At 51.4% G+C, this 19,224-nt stretch overlaps 1 long non-coding RNA gene across 1 annotated transcript in view; it reads right to left on the bottom strand.

Annotated features, from left to right (window-relative positions):
- LOC144157950 (uncharacterized) overlaps positions 1–19,224 on the bottom strand; it is a 100,766-nt gene that overhangs the window by 74,414 nt on the left and 7,128 nt on the right. The window contains exon 2 of the long non-coding RNA XR_013319911.1: positions 5,804–5,913. This is a non-coding gene — a long non-coding RNA (uncharacterized LOC144157950). The remainder of the gene's footprint in view (positions 1–5,803; positions 5,914–19,224) is intronic.

Raw genomic sequence — 19,224 nt, 5'->3', positions numbered from 1 at the left:
ACCACCTCATCGTCGAATTGGACCTGCCAGCCTCCGCCCCAGTTACCAAGGAACATCGACGCAAGCACAAGCTCACCGACTGAGCTCGTTTCAGATCGGAGTTTCTGGAGCTGCAGCGCGAGATCGAGGACATCGAGAAATGGTCGGCAGCCATAGTGCAGGCAACCTCGGACGCGACCACAGAAGTGGAAACGGACGAGAGCGTGTAGCAAGTCGACAGTCGCCTGGCCCATATGATAGAGGCCAGACAGTCCCTACAGCGGCGATGGAGACGACAGCGCCACAACCGCACACTACGCAAGAGAGTGGCGGAGCTCGGACGAGCTATTGAAAAACACAGCCGCGAGCTCTGCGCCCAGCAATGGCATGCCGCTTGTAGTGAGGCAGACGAACAACTCCACAAGGGACGGACCTGGACGCTACTCCGCCATCTCCTCGATGAAACGAAGACCAGAGGGTACCAACAACTCCGACAGGCACAAATCATGCACGCCACCACCACCAAAGAACTAGGGCAGGAGGAGACGTGCAAACGGGATAAACGCACGTTATCTACCGAGTACCCCAAGTGAAAGCCATGGCGATTACCAGGGAATGCAAAACCCAGCCCTCGATCGCGACGTCGAAGAATGGGAGGTACGGGCAGCGCTACAGAGCCTCAATTGCAAATCTGCGGCTGGCCCGGACCGAGTAACTAACAAGGCTCTGCGGAACCTCAGCGATGGGGCCGTCACGGCTCTCACAGGGCACTTCAACCGCTGTTGGCGCGCAGGGGCAATACCACGACAATGGAAGACAGCCAAAAACAATCCTCATCCCTAAGGCCGGTAAACCGTCCAGCATCGAGAACCTGCGCCCGATATCCCTCACGTCGTGTGTAGGCAAAGTCCTCGAATACGTGCTCAACAACAGATGGCAGCGTTACCTCGAAGGTGAAGGCCTCTACCCCGACACCATGTTGGGGTTCCGGGAACGGCTCAGCACCCAGGACGCCATGATCTTGTTACAACAAGATATACTCGACACATCCATCCTCACCCACGACAACAAAGCGGTGCTGGGCCTTGACCTGCACAGCGCCTTCGACAAGGTGCGCCACTCCGCCATACTGGCGCAGGTCTCGCGACTGGGCATGGGGGAAAGAACGTACAACTATATACGAGACTTCCTTTCGCAGAGAACATTATAAATCCAAGCAGGGGATCAACAGCTGCCGGTGAAAGAACTGGGCAGCGTGGGAACCCCCCAAGGTTGGGTGATATCGCCGCTGCTTTTCAACCTTGTGATGATCGGTGTGGCCGAGTGGCTCTCGGAGATCCCGCAGGTCCGATACACCATCTACGCAGACGACATTACCCTGTGGGTTCCCGGGGGCAGCGATGGCCACATTGAAACAACACTACAGACTGCAGTATATGTCATCGAAAACCACCTGGCGAAGACCGGCCTGCGATGCTCCCCGCAGAAATCTGAACTGCTCATCATCCCACCACCAGGCAGGTACCGCAAGAAGGCGGAGGAAGAGTCTACGAAAATCACGATACGCACGAGAGACGGAACTGTCATCCCCAAAGTGCAAAACCTTCGCGTCCTCGGCATGACCCTCGAAGCGAGCCGGAGCAACGGAACCACGGTCGACCGCATCACCACAAAATTGGAAATTGCCACCCGCCTTATCAAACGAATAACAACAAGGCATCACGGGATGAAGGAGGCCAGCCTCTTGCGACTGATACAATCTTTTGCCATGAGTCACGGGGCCTACGTAGGGGCCTTCCACCAGTGGAAGAAGCACGAGAGCGACAGAATCAACGCAGCAATACGAAAGACATACAAGGCCGCTCTGGGACTACTGAACAGCACCAGCACCGACCGGCTACTGGAGCTGGGTCTCCACAACACCCTGGAGGAAATTAGCAAGGCCCAAAGAATGGCCCACCTTGAGCGCCTTTCGACCACACGTACAGGCGAAAGAATCCTCGAGCGGCTGGGCCTCGGCCCAAAGAAGACGGAAACACACAAGGCAAGGGTTCTCCCTCTGGAAACGCTACAACGCCTCAAGATACTCCCATTGCCCCGCAACGTCCATCCCGACTACAACCCAGGACGCCGAGCGGCCAGGGCCCGAGCCCTCACCGAGACGCACGCAAACGACACGGGCGCCATCTACGTGGATGCAGCCAAATACCCCGACAGGCCAGACACCAATGCAACAGTGGCGGTGAGAGCCACCACCGGAGAAGTGTACAGTGCGTGTAGTGTTCGCGTACCGTCTGCTCAGCAGGCGGAAGAAGTGGCGATCGCACTCGCGCTAACGAACCCGCAATGTAATACTGAGCGACTCGCGCTCGGCCATCGCGAACTTCGCCAAGGACAAAGTGTGTACAAGTGCAGTTCGCGTAGTGCAGTGTGGTGCGGGGAACAGTGAATCGGTGCCGGCTACCCACATCCGTTGGTTTCCGGCGCACATGAACGCTAGCACCGACGGCAGCGGCCACCCTAACCGCAACGAGACAGCCGACGCCGCCGCACGCGCACTTACCAACAGCGCGGCGCCCCCCCGCATCTCTCAGGCGGAAAGGCAGCAGGGCTCAGACCAGGAACCCCTTGTGACTTACGCCGAAATACTACAGTGGTACCGCCTCGGCAGACAGCTTCGGCCGCCCCCACACCCCAAGCTCACCAGGGCTGAAGCAGTGCTGTATAGACAATTACAGACAAACTCTGTGATAACTCCGGTGCTGGCCAATATGTGTGTCCAGAAGTGTACGAAAGTGTGCTATGCAGTGTGTGCGCGAAAACGAACGCGACCGTGGTCCACCTACTGTGGGACTGTGAACGAAATCCAGTGGAGGCAACCGCCTCAACGCGTTGGCCGGACGATGTCACAAGTGCGATGGACTCGTCCGACCACTATGTTCAACTCCGAGCAGTCCAGCGGCTCGAGGCTGCTCTTCCAGGGCAGAAGCGTAGGGAGGCGCCGACGGGAGTCTGAGGGATCACACCCGACGACCCTCCGCGCGTCGACCTCGTATACGCCCGCAAGGCGTTGTCTCGGGGACGACTTAGGAAACATCAAGGAGGGGGCAGGCCCTGAGTGGCTCCCGCCCACCTCCCCCCGCAGGACAATTCAATAAAGTCTTTCTCTCTCTCTCTCTCTCGGGAAAGGAAGGCCGAAATAGTACGAGTACGGCCGAGACGCAAGAAAGGACGCGCATTTTCAGCGGTTGCCGCGCCCGCACTCTGTAGTTCGTTCAACGCCCAGTAGGATAAAGCATACTCGACAGATTTAGTCGCCAGCCGTGCTCGCAACTGACGCCATTACACCAAAGGGTCAAATTTTCACCGGAAGATAAAAATATATAATTTTTCGGTCATTCACGGGCCGAAGCTACGCTTGGGGTAGGAGGCGAGCCGTAGTGGAAGGCCCTAGAATACTTTTCACCGCCTGGGTTCTTTAACTCGGTAAGAAATCTCGACGCACACGCGTTTCAGTTCTCTGCTTCCATCAGGAAAGCGGCAGCCGAACCCCCATATTCGGAGATCGAACCCCCATCTTCGGAATTAGCACCGCAACACCTTGATCATTGAGATCACCCCGGCGTGTTTTCCACCGCAGCTGATGCTTGCACCAACATTCTGTTAGCTAACTACAACAGCGGGCAAATGATTATCGCCAGTGTTTCAGAAATAAAGGAAGGCATTGATTATGAGCAGAGACGAACGAAAATAAATATCAGCATATAAGGGCTCATCACATGAATTCTCAAACTGCTTTTCAATATCCCTGTGGTTCAGTCTCCACTGCAATTGATTTGGGCATACGACGCAGGCCGCCACACAGTCAAGTTTAAAATTGCCATAAAATAGGTACTGATGTCATCGCAGAGAACAGTCACGTAAGAGCGCTCGGCATGGCTCTGGAGTCAATCGGCAGATGAGAACTCGCTATGGTAAAAAAACAGTATAACCAGTTGCCCGCAGTATACAAGTCATAACCAAGAGAAGCTTAAAAAAAGAAAGAATAAACGGTAACGCTCTTTCAGCCCATGATCATAGGCCAAATATTGCACAGCTTAGGGTGCCACAAATCTACCCGTACCGAGGAACAACAGCGAAACAGGACAGAATAAGAGGGCAGCATATTGGGACAGCATAGAAGGCACTTCTGAACCTCGCAATTGTGACCGTGAGGCGAACTCGTAACCAGTGGGACACCAGGGTAACAAAACGGACAGCCAGAGACGTGACTAGGATGAGGGTAACGGCGTTAACTCGGTGGACGAAGGAAACAACATTCGGAGGCAGACAGGGAAAAGCGGTAAAGGTCAAAGGGAGAGGCCCTCGAGCCGTCCACTTAAATATGAAGTTTATGACGCGGACGATGAATAGGCATAGACAAAGGGTTTTCATAACGCTTTATAATAAATGAGAGAAACCACTCTGCTAGCGCCAAGAGAGCGGGTAGAAGAGCACAATCGAAACTGGCCACTGTGCGGATGACAGGCACCCCGTCTGAAAAGAAACGACTGCACGCCATGCAAGAGGTGTCACCGGTCCAGCGACTGCACGTAAAACCTATCTACTAGAAACATGGATCCAAACCTACACAATGACAAGCGATAGGGCAGGATCATATTCATTTCAGGGACGTTTCGAAATCATGAGGCCACAGTATGCACCGACTCTGGCAAGTACGAATCTACGATACAGGAATTGTTGTAGTTGACTACTTAGGCAATCTGTGTGACTGCATGGCTCTTTTATGCGCGGAAACAAAGACACAGAAGTTCAAGACACCCTCTTTGCACACCAATTAATGGATATTGAATAGAAACGTAAACATCTTTGCAGACTGTCAAGTAGCATTATGCTTCCGTAAGCAAATGCTTCGGTAAGACACATCCTTCCAGAATTCAGAAAGTTATTAGAGCAGACTGGACACCCGTACACAAGGGTCGGGAGGAGAAGGAGGCACCACCCGAAAGGCTCGCGAATTTACATACTCTCATTGCGACCAAGACTACCACACTCCCCTCCAAGAACATCTCTCATCCTTGCCTAGGCACACGATTTTTTCTCTTTATGCGAGCGGTATAAATGCCGAAGAATCGCAAACACTGTGCGGGAAACACCAACACAATTATCTGCAAATCCACGTGGGAGAACATTTTCGGTAGGAAGATTACACATTACCCTAAAACTCAATAGGGCACAGGTCCACCCTCCCCGCTCAACCTAGCTATTATGTCCAAGGGTATGCTCAATGGAAATTTTACCCGTACCGAACTAGAACACGACGTATTGTACTTTCTCGGGACATGCGAAACAGCTTCCACCAGCTCGTCACCCGAAGATCAGTGTGAGCTGATAAAAGGGCAAGAGAAGGAGCTGTTGCATCCGGCGTCCTAGTCCTCATGTTCTACCCTTAGCGCTCCCTACTGTCTGTTCACGCCTTTTCCTAAACCCCAACCATTTCTTCTTTAATAAAGAACTGATTAACACTATGCAGCCGCAACCTTTCATCCTCACATCTTAAGCAACAGAATCCCCAGTGGCCTTGCTCTCTTCTGGACCACGGCAACTAAAAACCCTCTAGTATTTTCTCTTTGCTGATGTCCAGTGCTCATGAATCTTAGATCGAAAATTTTCTGTCAGAGTCGAAGTAACGGTGTGGAGTCTTATAACCGAATTCTCGGACGTTGATGTAACCTTTTTTTACGGTTCCTCGTTGGCTAAAGCTTCCTTGGCCGTGATAGTCAAATCCTCCCCACTAGAGAAGTACTATTTATATTGCACTTACCTCGCTTGAGGTGCATAAAAAAATGCACGCACGGTGAGGCCTTCATACCAGGCCATCGGAAGAAAATTTGTATATTGACCCTGCCCTGGTTTCGGTAGAAGAATGCCGTACTGCAATGAAGAGTACAAAAAACAAAAATCAAAGCCAGAGACGAACGAAAATGAAAGTGCAACTTTTTTCCACTTGAACAATGTTTAATCACACGTTTAAGACGTTTACTCTGTCGGTAATGTTGCCGCAAATAGTTCATTAGGATTTATTTCTTAGGCTGTTGTAGTTGTTGTTCTTCTTGTTATTTTCCACATGCCAACCAGTGGGATCGGCAAGGATTGGAATCTTTGTGGGGGATGTGCACGTCTTAAAATTTTGATTTACAGAAAACATTCATAAAGAAAGCCCACTCTATCGTAAGAATTGTTAAAAGACAATATCACACTCCGCGCGAAGATAACACATTGGTGACGTTTGCACTAATCCACGCAAGGCTTGAACCAAAGCGAAGCTGGATGATTTCTTTCTATGTGAGCTCTGAAGGACACACTACGACGCATTGCAATAGGTTTAAATTTGTTTATTCACATGTTCTGTCGTCGCTTTACATTGTGGTATAGGTGTCGTCATCATATCCATCTTTATCGTCGTCGCAGTTGTGCATGACCGGTGGGCTCGGATTGCTTTGTCCGCAGGCTTTCACGTTTCTCGAAAAGTGGAACGCGTCTGCATACGCTAAAACCGGCAGCATCCGGCTTCGTGTACTGTCCGTCTAACGCGTGAGGAATCTTCTGCTCCCTCCTTGAGGCGCCGGCGCAAGTAAATTGCTTTCTTGGTATTGTGACGCTCGTCAATTGGTTAGTCACAACTTATATTAAGGTGGGTCCACGCAGAGCTTGGAGAAAATGAGACACACTGAGGCGGGCGGAAAACATTAACAATTAGTTTAATGGGGTGCCTCAGTGGTGCCGGCTTCCTCACCAGGTTGGGAGGACTCGTTCGGGTTGCAGGGGTGGTCACCGCGCAGGCTCAAAATGCCTGCGCGGTGGATCCACGGGCCGGAACGGGAGGCAGTACCAGACCGGTAGCTCGGCGGGCTCGAGGTGTGGACCGGGGCGGGAAACGCTGGCAGCATGCGGGATCTTGGGAGGGATGCGCTTTCGGATTGCTCCTACAACTGCGTGCGAATGGCAAGACGGTCGCCCCAAGTCTGTCTTGACCCTCTCCGTTCGCTCTTCTTTATCTCCTCCTCCTCCTACTTCCGAGCCGCGACGAGGGAAAGGGGGAGAAGGGCCGGCTTCTAGCGTCGGTGACGACGTGACTGGCCGTGAACCCGCCCAGCGCGCGTCGAGCAGGAGGGGAGCCTGGCTCGCACCGAGGCAAAACGGAACCATATGTCCTTAGCGAAGCGGCCGCGCGTTCCCACGGGAAAGCTTCCTGCGGTCAAAGTTCCTCCATCTGGTCCGGATTAGCCGGGGCACACACACGACCGTCACATGCGCCCACTCTAGGAGAAGAGTTTTGCCACTGCAAAAGTCTTGAATCACACCCGTGTAGGCATATACATAATGCGAACCGCAAAGTCCAGTCTTGGAGCACGGCACATTTTACAGGTTGGGCAATAAAGACACAGGGAAAGAGGTACCACTAAAGCACATAACAAGGCGTATTGTCGCCTCTAAAAACTTGACCCTAGCGATCTTCGCGAAAACTTCAAGTGTACAAGTACAAAAGAAATTAAACAAAAGGTACGGGTTGTGGAAGCTCGTAATTTTGGCCCAGAAGGATCAACCACCAACGCGTGATAGGGAGGGTACGGTGCAGCACCCCTGCTTCGCAAGGCACGATCGTGCGATAGATGAGGATGGCCGCCTCCCGTGGCTTGAAGGAACGATTGCATGGAATTCTGAAGAATTTCATCGATCACAGCTTCGGGTGGCATGTCCCCGAACGGGCTCGCCGTTGGGCAACTGCATTCAGGGGACAGGGGATCGTGGCCTGTCTCGGTCAGCCACCGTTACCGGCTGTTGCTCATTTCCGGTTTCGCACACAGCGATTTTGAGTTCGTTTACATTCACAATTTTCTCCTCTTTCGTTCGGATCTCACGGATTCTGCACGTGACGTCAAATAGCTTCTCGACCACGCGGAACGGGCCTTTCCATTTTGGCGCGTGTGTGTTTTGGTCAGTCCGGGTGTCCGGAATTTTACCTTCACGAAAACTTTGTCGCCTACTTCGAAACAGCTGGGTCGGCCTTTTAGATCAGAGCGCGCCTTTCTCTTTTGTGCTGTTTTGACGAGAGCCTCGCCCGCCAGCCGGTGTGATATGAAGAGGCGTCGAGCCAGTTCAGCACGGTAATCCTCCATGGTGTTGTAATGAATATTAGTTGCCTCACTGTCGACGCTCGGCGTCGTTGCATCGCGCCCGTGGAGGAGGAAAAAGGTGGTTTCGTTGGTGCCCTCATGAACCGCGGTGTTATAAGCAAACATCACGAAAGGAAGCCACTGATCCTGATCTCGTTGGTCGTGAGCGACAAAATGAGACAACATGCCCACCAACGTTTGGTTCAGCCTTTCTATGGTGCCGTTACATTTATGATGATACGCGGTCGTTTGTAGCTTCTTTATCCCTAAGAGATCGTAGACCTCTTTCATGACCCGGGAGACAAAGTTTGTACCCTGATCGGTCAGCAGCTGTTCAGGCACACCATGTCGCAGTACTACCTTTTCTACAAATGCTCTCGCTACTGTTTATGCTTTCTGGTCAACTAAAGGAACAGCTTCCGCGTAGCGGCTCAAATGGTCCACGAAGACCAATATGTACTTGCTCCCCGCTGAGGTAGTCGGCAGTGGACCCACTATGTCTATCGCCGTGCGCTGAAATGGGGTGCTAAGCCTCTCAAACACCTGTAAAGGATCACGCTTATGATTCTTGGGGGTTTTGTGAACGGCGCAGGAGAGGCATTTGCGACAGTACTCCACAACGTCTCGTCGCATCCCGGGCCAAAAATGCGCCCTGCTAATCTCCTGACGCGTCTTACGGACCCCTTGGTGACCCGCGTACGAAGCATCGTGGTGAAGTCGTAACAGCCCGCCTCTTATGGAGGCCGGTACCACCAGACGCCCTTTAGTATCGTCTGGTTTGTCTCTGAACCGGAGTAGTCCTCTGTCATACATATAGTACTGTGTATCACGACCGCCGGCCTGAAGTGATTTGAGCATGGGCTACAGCTGCGGGTCGTCGTCCTGTTCCCGCTTTATACGGGCCTCTTCAACTACCGGCGTGAAACCCTCGACTACCCGGACTGCTGCCCTACTCAACGTATCGGCGTTCTGATTCGCTGTCCCTGCCCTGTGAATGGCTTCGAAGTCGTACTCCTGCAGGAGTAGGTTCCATCTCGCTAGCCTCGAGTTCGGGTCACGTGCGCTCATCAGCCATTTTAAGGAATTGCAGTCAGTGACAATGCGGAAGTGCCGCCCGTACAGAAAACACCGGGAATGACGGACAGCCCATACTACGGCGAGGCATTCCGTTTCCGTGGCTCCATACTTCTGCTCCGCGTAGCTTAACTGGCGACTCGCGAATGCTATCGGATGTTACTTCCCCTCAAACTCCTGTGACAGCACCGCTACTGCAGCCACCTTCAATGAGTCTGTCGCGAGCGTGAATGGACTACTCAAAATCGGATAACCTTAACACTGAAGCCTCCATCAACTTCATTTTCATAGAAGAGAAGGCCGTCTGGTCTACTTCGCCCCGGTGGAACGGTTTCTTGGTGGTAAGTTGTGTCAACGGACGAGCCTGCGCTGCGAAGTTGGGAATGTGTCGGTGATAGTAGGACAAAAGACCCAGGAATTGCCGCACCTCGGTCTTTGTCTTGGGCTCGGGGAAGTCACGCACGCACTGTACTTTACCAGGGTATGGACGCACGCCTTTTGCCGATACAATATGTCCGAGGGTATTTCACTTCGGGCCTAAGGAACTGACATTTGGAAGGTTTGAGTTTAAGGCCCGCCGCCTGTATTCTCTGGAATACATTCCGCAGGTTGGTCAGGTGATCCTCAAATGAGCTGCTGTACACCATAATGTCATCGAGATACACATGACAGACCTTGCCGAACAGTCCTACCAAGATGACGTCGGCCGTGCGTTGCCATACGGCGGCGCTGTTAACTAACCCAATTGGCATACGTCGCGACTGGTAATGCACTGACGGCGTGTTGAAACCGGTCTTTTCCCTGTCATTCTCGTGCATTTCTATCTGCCAATAGCCGGAAGCCATATCCAGGACTGTGAAAAACTTGGCGGAGCCTAGCTCTGACAGCGTCCCAGAAATGTTCGCTAGCGGGCACGGGTCGACGCGAGTCACACGGTTTAAATCGCGGTAGTCAACGACAAAACGATATGACCCGTCCGGTTCTCGACCAGCAGCGCCGGCGCACACCATGGAGACATAGAGTGCTGAATGATCCCCAGGTCCAGAAAATCTTTAACCTGCTTGGCCATGTCGTCTCTCTTGGCATAAGGAATTCGGTATGCCCTACGATACACAGGCCCTGCGCCGTTAGTAGGAATCCGGTGCTTTATAACCTCGCAGTGACCGATGTCCGCGTTTCCCGTGGAAAAGGCAGAGCTAAACTCAGAGATCAGATCCTGAATGCGGGATTTCTCGGTTTCGCTGACGTGGAAAAGGTCAAACTTATTGCACAAGTCGGCCGCGCTGATGAGCCTGCAAACTGCCTGCTCCACCGGCTGTTCGGTCACGACGGAGGGAACGAGGACCCCGACCGCTTTGTTGCGAGGTAATCTGACATCTTGAAGCGTAGTGTTTACAATGCGCCCCGGCAACTGGCCGTCTTCGGAGCATCTAACTAAGGAGTAGGCTCCGGCAAGCCCAGATACATCTACTAGGCCAGTTTCTGCGACGCCCAAGCGCCCATACGCCGGTTCACACGCGACCTGGCCTGCCAGCACGCACTCGCTTAAGCGCGGTAGTATGCCTTCCTCTGCAAGGCGGATTGTGGTTCTCTCCGTCGTGAGCCAATCTCGGGGGTTTTCGGTCATGTCGACCTTACCAGCCCAATTTACAAGGGGTATTTCGACACCGTCTAAGCTTGGTGTCCCCTTGCTCTGCAACAGGTCTATTCCCTGCTCTGAGAGAATGTTTTGGGCGATAAGGCCGGCTACCGGCAACATGGCTTTTTCCGTGCAAACAAAAAACATTGCCGTGAAATGGCGATCTCTCAACGACACAGGCACTTCACAACACGCGACCGTTTCTAAGGTATCGCCCATGATGCCGACTAGGTTCGCTTTCTGTTCTACCTGCCTAAGTTTCTGCTTCCAGTCTGGCATAGCCTCATTGAGAGCGCTATGTGTTAAAAGGCTGACCTTGGAACCAGTGTCTATTAGGCATTTAAACAGAGCTCCATTCAAGCCGCATTCTACAATCGGGCTTGCCTCCCCACAAATGTTTATAACAGCAGTCTGAGCACCCCCTTCGTTTTCCGCCTCCACGCGTTTATCTGAGGAAGGGGGCCCTAATAGTTTCCCTGGTTCATCTCGGAAGCGTTTGTGTTTGGGTTCCCCCTTGCTCGGGTGCCGCTGTCACCGCGCCTGTTCTCTCTACAGTTCCTCGAAAAGTGGCCGTACTTCCCGCAGTTGTAACAGGCCCCCCGTCGCGGAGAACTCCCCCTCCGGCTGTCGCGGTCGTGCATTTGTTTGTTTTGAAGTTCGATGCCAGCCTCGAAAAGCTGATCAACCCTATCAAGGCGCGCACGCAGCTCGTCGGTCTGCCTGTCGCCTTCCCGCACGCTGCGTACGGGCGCATGACCGCTGTTCACCGCTGGTTCGTTCCTCTCCTCTCGTACGGCTTCGTCGACCGCCTCATCTAAGGTCTTGGGGTCTCGGGAGAGCGTGAACCTTTTAATCGGATCCCTTAGCCCGTTCAGGAATTGGGTTCGGAGTTATTCGTCGAGGAGCCCTCTGCGGATTTCGCGCTCCGATTCGGGCTCCACGTCACCACGTCCTCCCATAGCCGTGTTGCCCAACGTGCGGAGCCTCGCTGCGAACGATTGCACGTCCTCAGCGTCTTTTTAACTGGAGCACATAAATTTGCGCAAATTTTCGCACTCGGGCTCAGTGTCGAACCGATTTTGTGCCCGTTCCTTGAACTCAACGTAGGTTTTAGCCACGGCCGCGGCCTCATCTTGCCATGCAAAATCATATGCTGCACCGACCATTTTACAGCATGCAATGCCTACCAACTGCGAGTCAGACAACCCGCCGAGATGTCCCACTGCCTTCAGGACATGCAAAAAAAATTCCCTCGCACTTCCCCGAGGGGGAGAGTGTGTAAGTGCGAATGCCCGGTTGTTGATTGCGCGATTACGGTGGATATCGTGATCTTGGAGTGGAGAGTAGGCGCCCAACACCCGCAGTCACTCAGCGGAGAGAGGAGGAGGAGAGTAGCGCCCGCCGTTACGGCGAGGGCTACACGAAGCGCCCTCACGCGTCGGAATGCAGAGCGCCCGCTACGCGAGCGAGAGCTCTCCCGCCCGAAGTGGAGAGGAGGCTCCCAACACCCGCAGTGACTGAGCGAAGAGAGGAGGAGGAGAGTAGCGCCCGCCGTTACGGCGAGGGCTACACGAGCGCCCTCACGCATCGGAATGCGGAGCGCCCGCTACGCGAGCGAGAGCTCTCCCGCCCGAAGTGGAGAGGAGGCGCCCAACACCCGTAGTGACTGAGCGGAGAGAGGAGGAGGAGAGTAGCGCCCGCCGTTACGGCGAGGGCTACACGAGCGCCCTCACGCGTCGGAATGCGGAGCGCCCGCTACGCGAGCGAGAGCTCTCCCGCCCGAAGTGGAGAGGAGGCGCCCAACACCCGCAGTGACTGAGCGGAGAGAGGAGGAGGAGAGTAGTGCGCGCCCATCTCCCCCCGTTGCTAGGGAAGACGAGGAGGAAGACGAGGAGCGCGCGCACCCGCAGCTATTGCTATGCGGACGACGGCGGCGGACGATTCAGGCTCGCTTAAGAAGTGCATTCACACTTAAAAGTCAACGATGTTGACCCCGTGTCCATCTCCCGTGAAAGACGGAACCATGCCACCTAATGCCTTAACACTTACGCCTATCACGTTCGCTTGGGTCATAGTAGCCTTGGCCATGGTGTCTCGTTTCCTCCTAGCATAAGGGGGAAATCTCACGTTTTAGCTCTGCGATTTAGCTTACGTGGATCCCACCGCTGCCACCATGTGTGACGCTCGTCAATTGGTTAGTCACAACTTATATTAAGGTGGGTTCACGCAGAGCTTGGAGGAAATGAGACACACTGAGGCGGGTGAAAAAACATTAACAATTAGTTTAATGGGGTGCCTCAGTGGTGCCGGCTTCCTCACCAGGTTGGGAGGACTCGTTCGGGTTGCAGGGGTGGTCAATCGTCGACGGGACGCCGATGGGTCAAGTGGGTCTCGGGGCCAGGAGATGGAGGTAGTGTGGGGCCGGCGGCTCGAAAGGCCTGCGCGGTGGATCCACGGGCCGGAACGGCAGGCAGTACTGGACCGGTAGTTCGGCCGCAGTCAGGAAGGGGAGGCCGGGCAGGACCGGTAGCTCTGCGGGCTATAGGTGTGGACCGGGGCAGGAAATGCTGGCAGCGTGCGGGCTCTTGGGAGGGACGCGCTTTCGGATTGCTCCTACGGCTGCGTCCGAATGGCAAGACGGTCGCCCCAAGTCTGCCTTCACCCTCTCCGTTTGCTTCTCTTTGTCTCCTCCTCCTCCTACGTCCGAGCCGCGACGGGGGAAAGGGGGAGAAGGGCCGGCTTCCAGCGTCGGTGGACGACGCGGCTGGCCATGAACCCGCCCAACGCGCGTCGAGCAGGAGGGGAGCCTGGCTCGCCCCGAGGCAAAATGGAACCATATAACTTAACAACGTGACGGTTCGAGCTAGTTGGTACTCCATAGTGAAAAATTAAAGCGCAACAAATTTAGACAAAAGACGAATGACACAAGGACAAGCGCTTGTCCTTGTGTCATTCGTCTTTTGTATAAATTTTTTGCGCTTTAATTTTTCACTATGGAACCATATGTCCTTAGTGAAGCGGCCGCGTGTTCCCACGGGAAAATTTCCTGCGGTCAAATTTCCTCCATCTGGTCCGGATTAGCCAGGGCACACACACGACCGTCACAGTATTCTTTGCGGGTGCCATGCGCAAGCATGGACAACGCCGGGCGCCCCTTGTAAAGCAAGTGCTTACTTTTGGTGTAAACGACGGGAGTAACGATGACAGACATTTTACTTGACGCCTCGCACCGCACCCATTACGGCCGGCAACAACAGCTTCGCCGTGAAAAGAAGGCAACGAATTTTTTGTAGGCCGTAAATCAAATCGCGAAGAGCAGCTAATAGATTAAGAGCTTGGTCCAAAAAACGTAAGCTTGGACAGCTGCAACACGACGTTGGGAAAACCGTACGGTGCCAAAACAGCACGCTACAAAAGTACACGCGCCAAGAGGGTACGGCGAAAAAACGCACACGAGAAGAGAGCAAAGCGTCAAAACATACCGACGGCAAAAAAGTGAGCTTTTACGGAAGGAATGAATGGGCAAGTATTTGTATTTTAACATCCGCATAAAATGCTCTCTATGAGTTCCTCTTCATGTTTTGTTAGTTCTTCTCGAAAAACATGCTCTGATTTCGATACCTTCGGAGAACACTATGCCCGTTAATGCAACGCACATGAGCTATATAGGTTAGAATGTAAAAATGATAAGCTCCGTTTTATATATCCATATTACATCTGTCCTATTTCTCTGCACAAATATTCTGCCATACGCTTTCAAAATTCCACCATATCCCATGTTTGCTGATTGAATTTTATGCCCTAAATACACATTCCTTGTTTTATATTTTATTTCTTAATGTAGTATGCACCTCTGCTGTGACAATTTATTGCGGTTTTTAACGCGTGCCGTCCGTCATTAGGTCACTGAAGCTATGTAGCGCCTGTTGGCCGATTTTCCTTCAGTTTCAGGAGTGAACACTTTTCAATTGCAACTTTAAAAATACAGTCACAAAAACAAAGCAAAAACGCAAGGCGTGTCTGTTGCGACGAGATAATCACGCAGTGCCACTCCGTGCTGACGATAACTAATTTTCGCAGTGCTTCCAGACGTGAAGGAAAGAGTGAAATCATTTGTCGAAAGTTTTTCAGGGCCCCTTTGACACCACAAATGCCAAACAAAACAGGTGTGGATGCCGCCAACACTTTCCTGCACTACCATTTGCAATTTCATTATCGCGAAGTCATGTCAAAACGGGATATTTTGAGCCTGCTTATAGCGCTTATCTGGAGCAAATACTGACAGAGAAGGAACATGCAAATATAGAATAAACGATTGTGGCAAAGTTCACAGCTCAAGCGCTTTTTAAGACGCAACCCTTACTTCGCAAATATCATAAAATGCCAGTGCCCGGCTTGGTTTCGTTAGATTTCGTTGGAATCTTTCGCAGTGCGTTCAAGCGCGATCAAAAGACTCGTGCATGCGGATGATAGACACAGCCTACCGTACCCACTAAGCATCTTTCCACATATATTGAACAGCCTGTGGTAGTACAAGATACTATTAGTGCGACCGACTTGGAAGAGGACGGCCTTCAATTTACATGTACAACTGCACATGCATTTACAAAACTTACTACCAGTTGAAAGTTACTACCACCTTACTACCAAACTTACTACCACCAGTCCCGGCCGCACATAAAGCGCCGGGACTGGTGGCCGAATTTGTCTGAGCGACGCCCCACTGAGATTATGTTAAAAAGAGTCTTTCTCAGGCTTTCGCGGAGGTGGAGATGGTATAGTAGGAATCGGGTGGGCTCGCTCTGTTCCTTCAGCGCCGACTGGTGGAACGGGCCCGGACGGCCAGCCAGCTCCAAGGCATCTTGGAATAAGGATGCCTCTCACTGGGTGGAGGCCCTAAGAACATCCTCCTGCTCATTACCAAAATAAATGTTTGTCTCTGTCCCTCTTTGGGACGCTCTTGAATAGTCACAAAAATTGAGACGGGAAGTGTGGAAAGAACTTCGAACTCATTATTTATTTATCAGGAAGCAATTTACCGTTAGCCATCCAACAATAGCGGAAAAGCTAACTAAGGTAGATTCGTGCACGTGTTGGTGTATAATTTTTGACGTATAAAGACGGCACAAGTGAAGAGGGACACAAAAGGAACAGCCACTGGTCTCACAATTGTGTATTGAAACGAAACTCCTCTCGATGTATCCCTTTTTCTTCCGTAGCTTAACCCCAGGTATTGCCTCACCCTCTCGCATTCAAAAATACAATCTGAGCACAAACCAAGAAACGCTATTTCTTCATCTGTGATTACGACAGAGGGTTTACTTATGCACTTTTTACCATGTTCGTTTACAATAAGGCACTCGATCAGGTTTCGTAGGCAGAATACGTGAAATTTTTCAGTAAAGCATGACATTGTGCAGTCTTCAGGCTCCTTTAAAAAGTGTTTCACTTTGTGTCCGAGTAATGGGGAGTACGTGAGTTAAATGACAGCGTTTGGTTTATTAGGAACGCGTAAGCAGAACCTACACCTTATTACTGCCTATGGCATCTTGACCTTATATGTACTCGTAGTCCTTTAACAGTGCTCAGACCAAGAAATACATTAATAAACCTGGCGTATTTTGATTCCCAGGGCTTAGGTAATGTGCAAAAGTTAGTGAACTCCATTCAGCCAGTCACTCCTGTACAGACTGGTATTTATTTATTTATTTATTTATTTATTTATTTAAACATTTCTTTGTTTGTTTGTGAGTGCCCACCAACAGCACTAGGCCTTCCTTGGGTGGTGCACTGGAAGTACAGGGCGACACAGAACAAACGAGGAAGTAGTGATACTGGTTGCGAAGTGCAATGAGTAACGAAGTACAGGGTAGCGCCGCGCTCACACACACACATACGCAAATACACGCACACACACAACACACGCACACACCCGTACATAAACCCACAAGCGCACAAATTACACGAGTAAGAAATGAACACTGTGGTCGGGCATATTAGCAAGCACGAAAAGAGGGATCCCGAAAAACTACAGGCATCTGCAAACACTCATGTTCTAAACATTAGAATTTACGTATTATATAGGAGAATAGAAATTGCGCGAAATACATTTAGAGTACATTGAAATGTATCAACAAGGAAAGAACAATGCCGGGGAGGCAGGGAAGTTGTCCAGGGTACTGTTCGGTTGGCTACCCTACTGTATTGACAAAACATACGCCCGCAGGAACACACGCACACACATGCAAACAAAAACGAGAACTCGGAATCCCTTGTGTACCATACTGAGCGAGCACGAAGAGCTTCAGATTCTTGCATTTTTAAGTGCACGTTTGGAAGATTTTTTTTGCCTGCACAGGAGTCTAAGGATACGTGAAAATCATGATTATACACGCGTTGCACACGGCGTACAGGAGACAGTATCTCTGTCATTGGTACATCAAAGCACATGTGGGACGGAGTGCTCGCATTGGTGCCCTTACCCGAACAGAGCTCACTAGTTTCAGGCTGTCGAATTTAGAGTGGACACACTTGAACATAAAAAATAAATCGCTCTTCGTGCGCCTACATTGTTCTTCTTCTAGGTTAAGCTAATTGAGGACATCGTTGTAAGCGTATTTTAAATGCGGGGTGTAGCGGCGAGAGAAGATGAGCGTGAACCTTTCTTGCACCCTCTCTAAGCTCAATGATGACGACACGCTCATATATCTCCATACTGCCGATGCAACCTCTACCTTGGGGATGACAAGGAATTTATACAGGACTCGAAAACACGATCCACTTGAGAAGTCTTTTGTTGCTCGAGAGATCGCACCCAGAGTCCGAATTATGTGCGTGCTACGGGGTTAACAACAGGTGTGAACCGAAGTTTAGAAACCATCAAAAACCCCAAATCCCGTGTTATATTTGCTATTTTCATCGTCTAAGAGTCAAGATGGCACGGCAAGGTTACAGGAGAATTCTTGCGAGTGCATGTAATAGCACCGGCCTTTAGCGGATCTTGGTCTAGGTAGTTGTTTTGCACCAGAGGGAAATCGCATGTACGTCGCTCTGAAGCTGGGCGCAGTCTGCCTCTGATACTACTGCACGTGAAAGTTATATGTCGTCTGCAAACTGCAAGAGAGATGAATGTTTTACATTAAACTTTATATCGTTCACAAATAAGTTAAACAGTAAAGGGCCGAGGGTGGAACCCTGGGGAAACCCGGGTTGGTTCAAAGAACGCGGCAAAGTTCAGTCGCGCATTGCTATTCAGGTGTAAGCCAAACGTCACTTGTGGGTTGAAAGTAAGGAGAACAGAAGGCGCATATCTTAATAAAAATAAAGAAATAAACAACAAAGCGATCCAATTTTTAGAGAGAAAAAATTTCGGGCGAGGTTCGAACAAGCGACTTTCTTAATGTAGTTGAGAAATGTGTCACTCACCGGTGGCCCTATTTCAGCGCACAGAAACGGCGTATACAATTTAGCATATCAAGCTATAGCTCGTCTTCAAGATTTGTCGAGTGTGCTTAGTTTTGTCGAATTTGAGAACTTCTGGCAATGACAACTGCAGTTTCCAAACACCGACCTTGCAGAAGAACCAAATAAGTGCGCCAGCATTCCCTATTTAAATCTAAAAAATCAACCGCACATGCCCGATCTTGCCGACGCAAACCAAGGTAGCCACGACCGCAAGGACCCACGACTAAAATTTTGGATATGTCGGGTAACAAAAGGAGAAAGTCATTCATTCAGAATTAGGAGGGGAGGAAATTCACTAACGTTAGTATTGGGGCATCCTCGATTTACCAGTCCCGGACGGTCCGCGGGCAGTCCGAGGACTGTGTACGGCCTGAAGTACCATAAGAATAGATGGGAAAATCGACCACCGGATCGCGTCTTGGGCAGTCTGCGAACGGTCCAGGGCTTATAATCGAGGAGGCCCATTGGATAGTTCGCCCGCATTCAACTCAGTGCGCAAATACGAGTGTGGTGTAGAGAATTTGTAGGGTGTAGTAACGTGAAGTTAAGAAAGGGTTGAAAATGTAGAAAAGCTTTGACGCTGCGGCTGGAATGACCGCAAAGACCCCGATTTATCCAACGCTGAATCACGGCTATGGCGACTGGTTCAAACCCAAACTTTCCTTGGTGGCTGTTTCTCGCACCGTATTTATCCTTCCATCTACAGCTCCCCCAATGACTCTGTATGTGACCCGCCGCGGTGGCTCAGTGGCTAAGGCGTTGGGCTGCTGAGCATTAGGTCGTGGGCTCGATTCTCGGCTGCGGCGGCCGCTTTTCGGATGGAGGGGAAAAGCAAAAAACTCCCCCCACCTCCCCGAAGGTGATCGTGCGGAAATGCGAATGCATTGGGAG

Source organism: Haemaphysalis longicornis, unplaced genomic scaffold (genome assembly GCF_048455015.1).
Source record: "Haemaphysalis longicornis isolate Haplotype H1 unplaced genomic scaffold, Haemaphysalis longicornis Haplotype H1 scaffold_10, whole genome shotgun sequence".
Taxonomy (NCBI): domain Eukaryota; kingdom Metazoa; phylum Arthropoda; class Arachnida; order Ixodida; family Ixodidae; genus Haemaphysalis; species Haemaphysalis longicornis.
The sequence above is the reverse complement of the archived record's forward strand: the minus strand, read 5'-3'. Positions and strand labels throughout refer to the sequence as shown.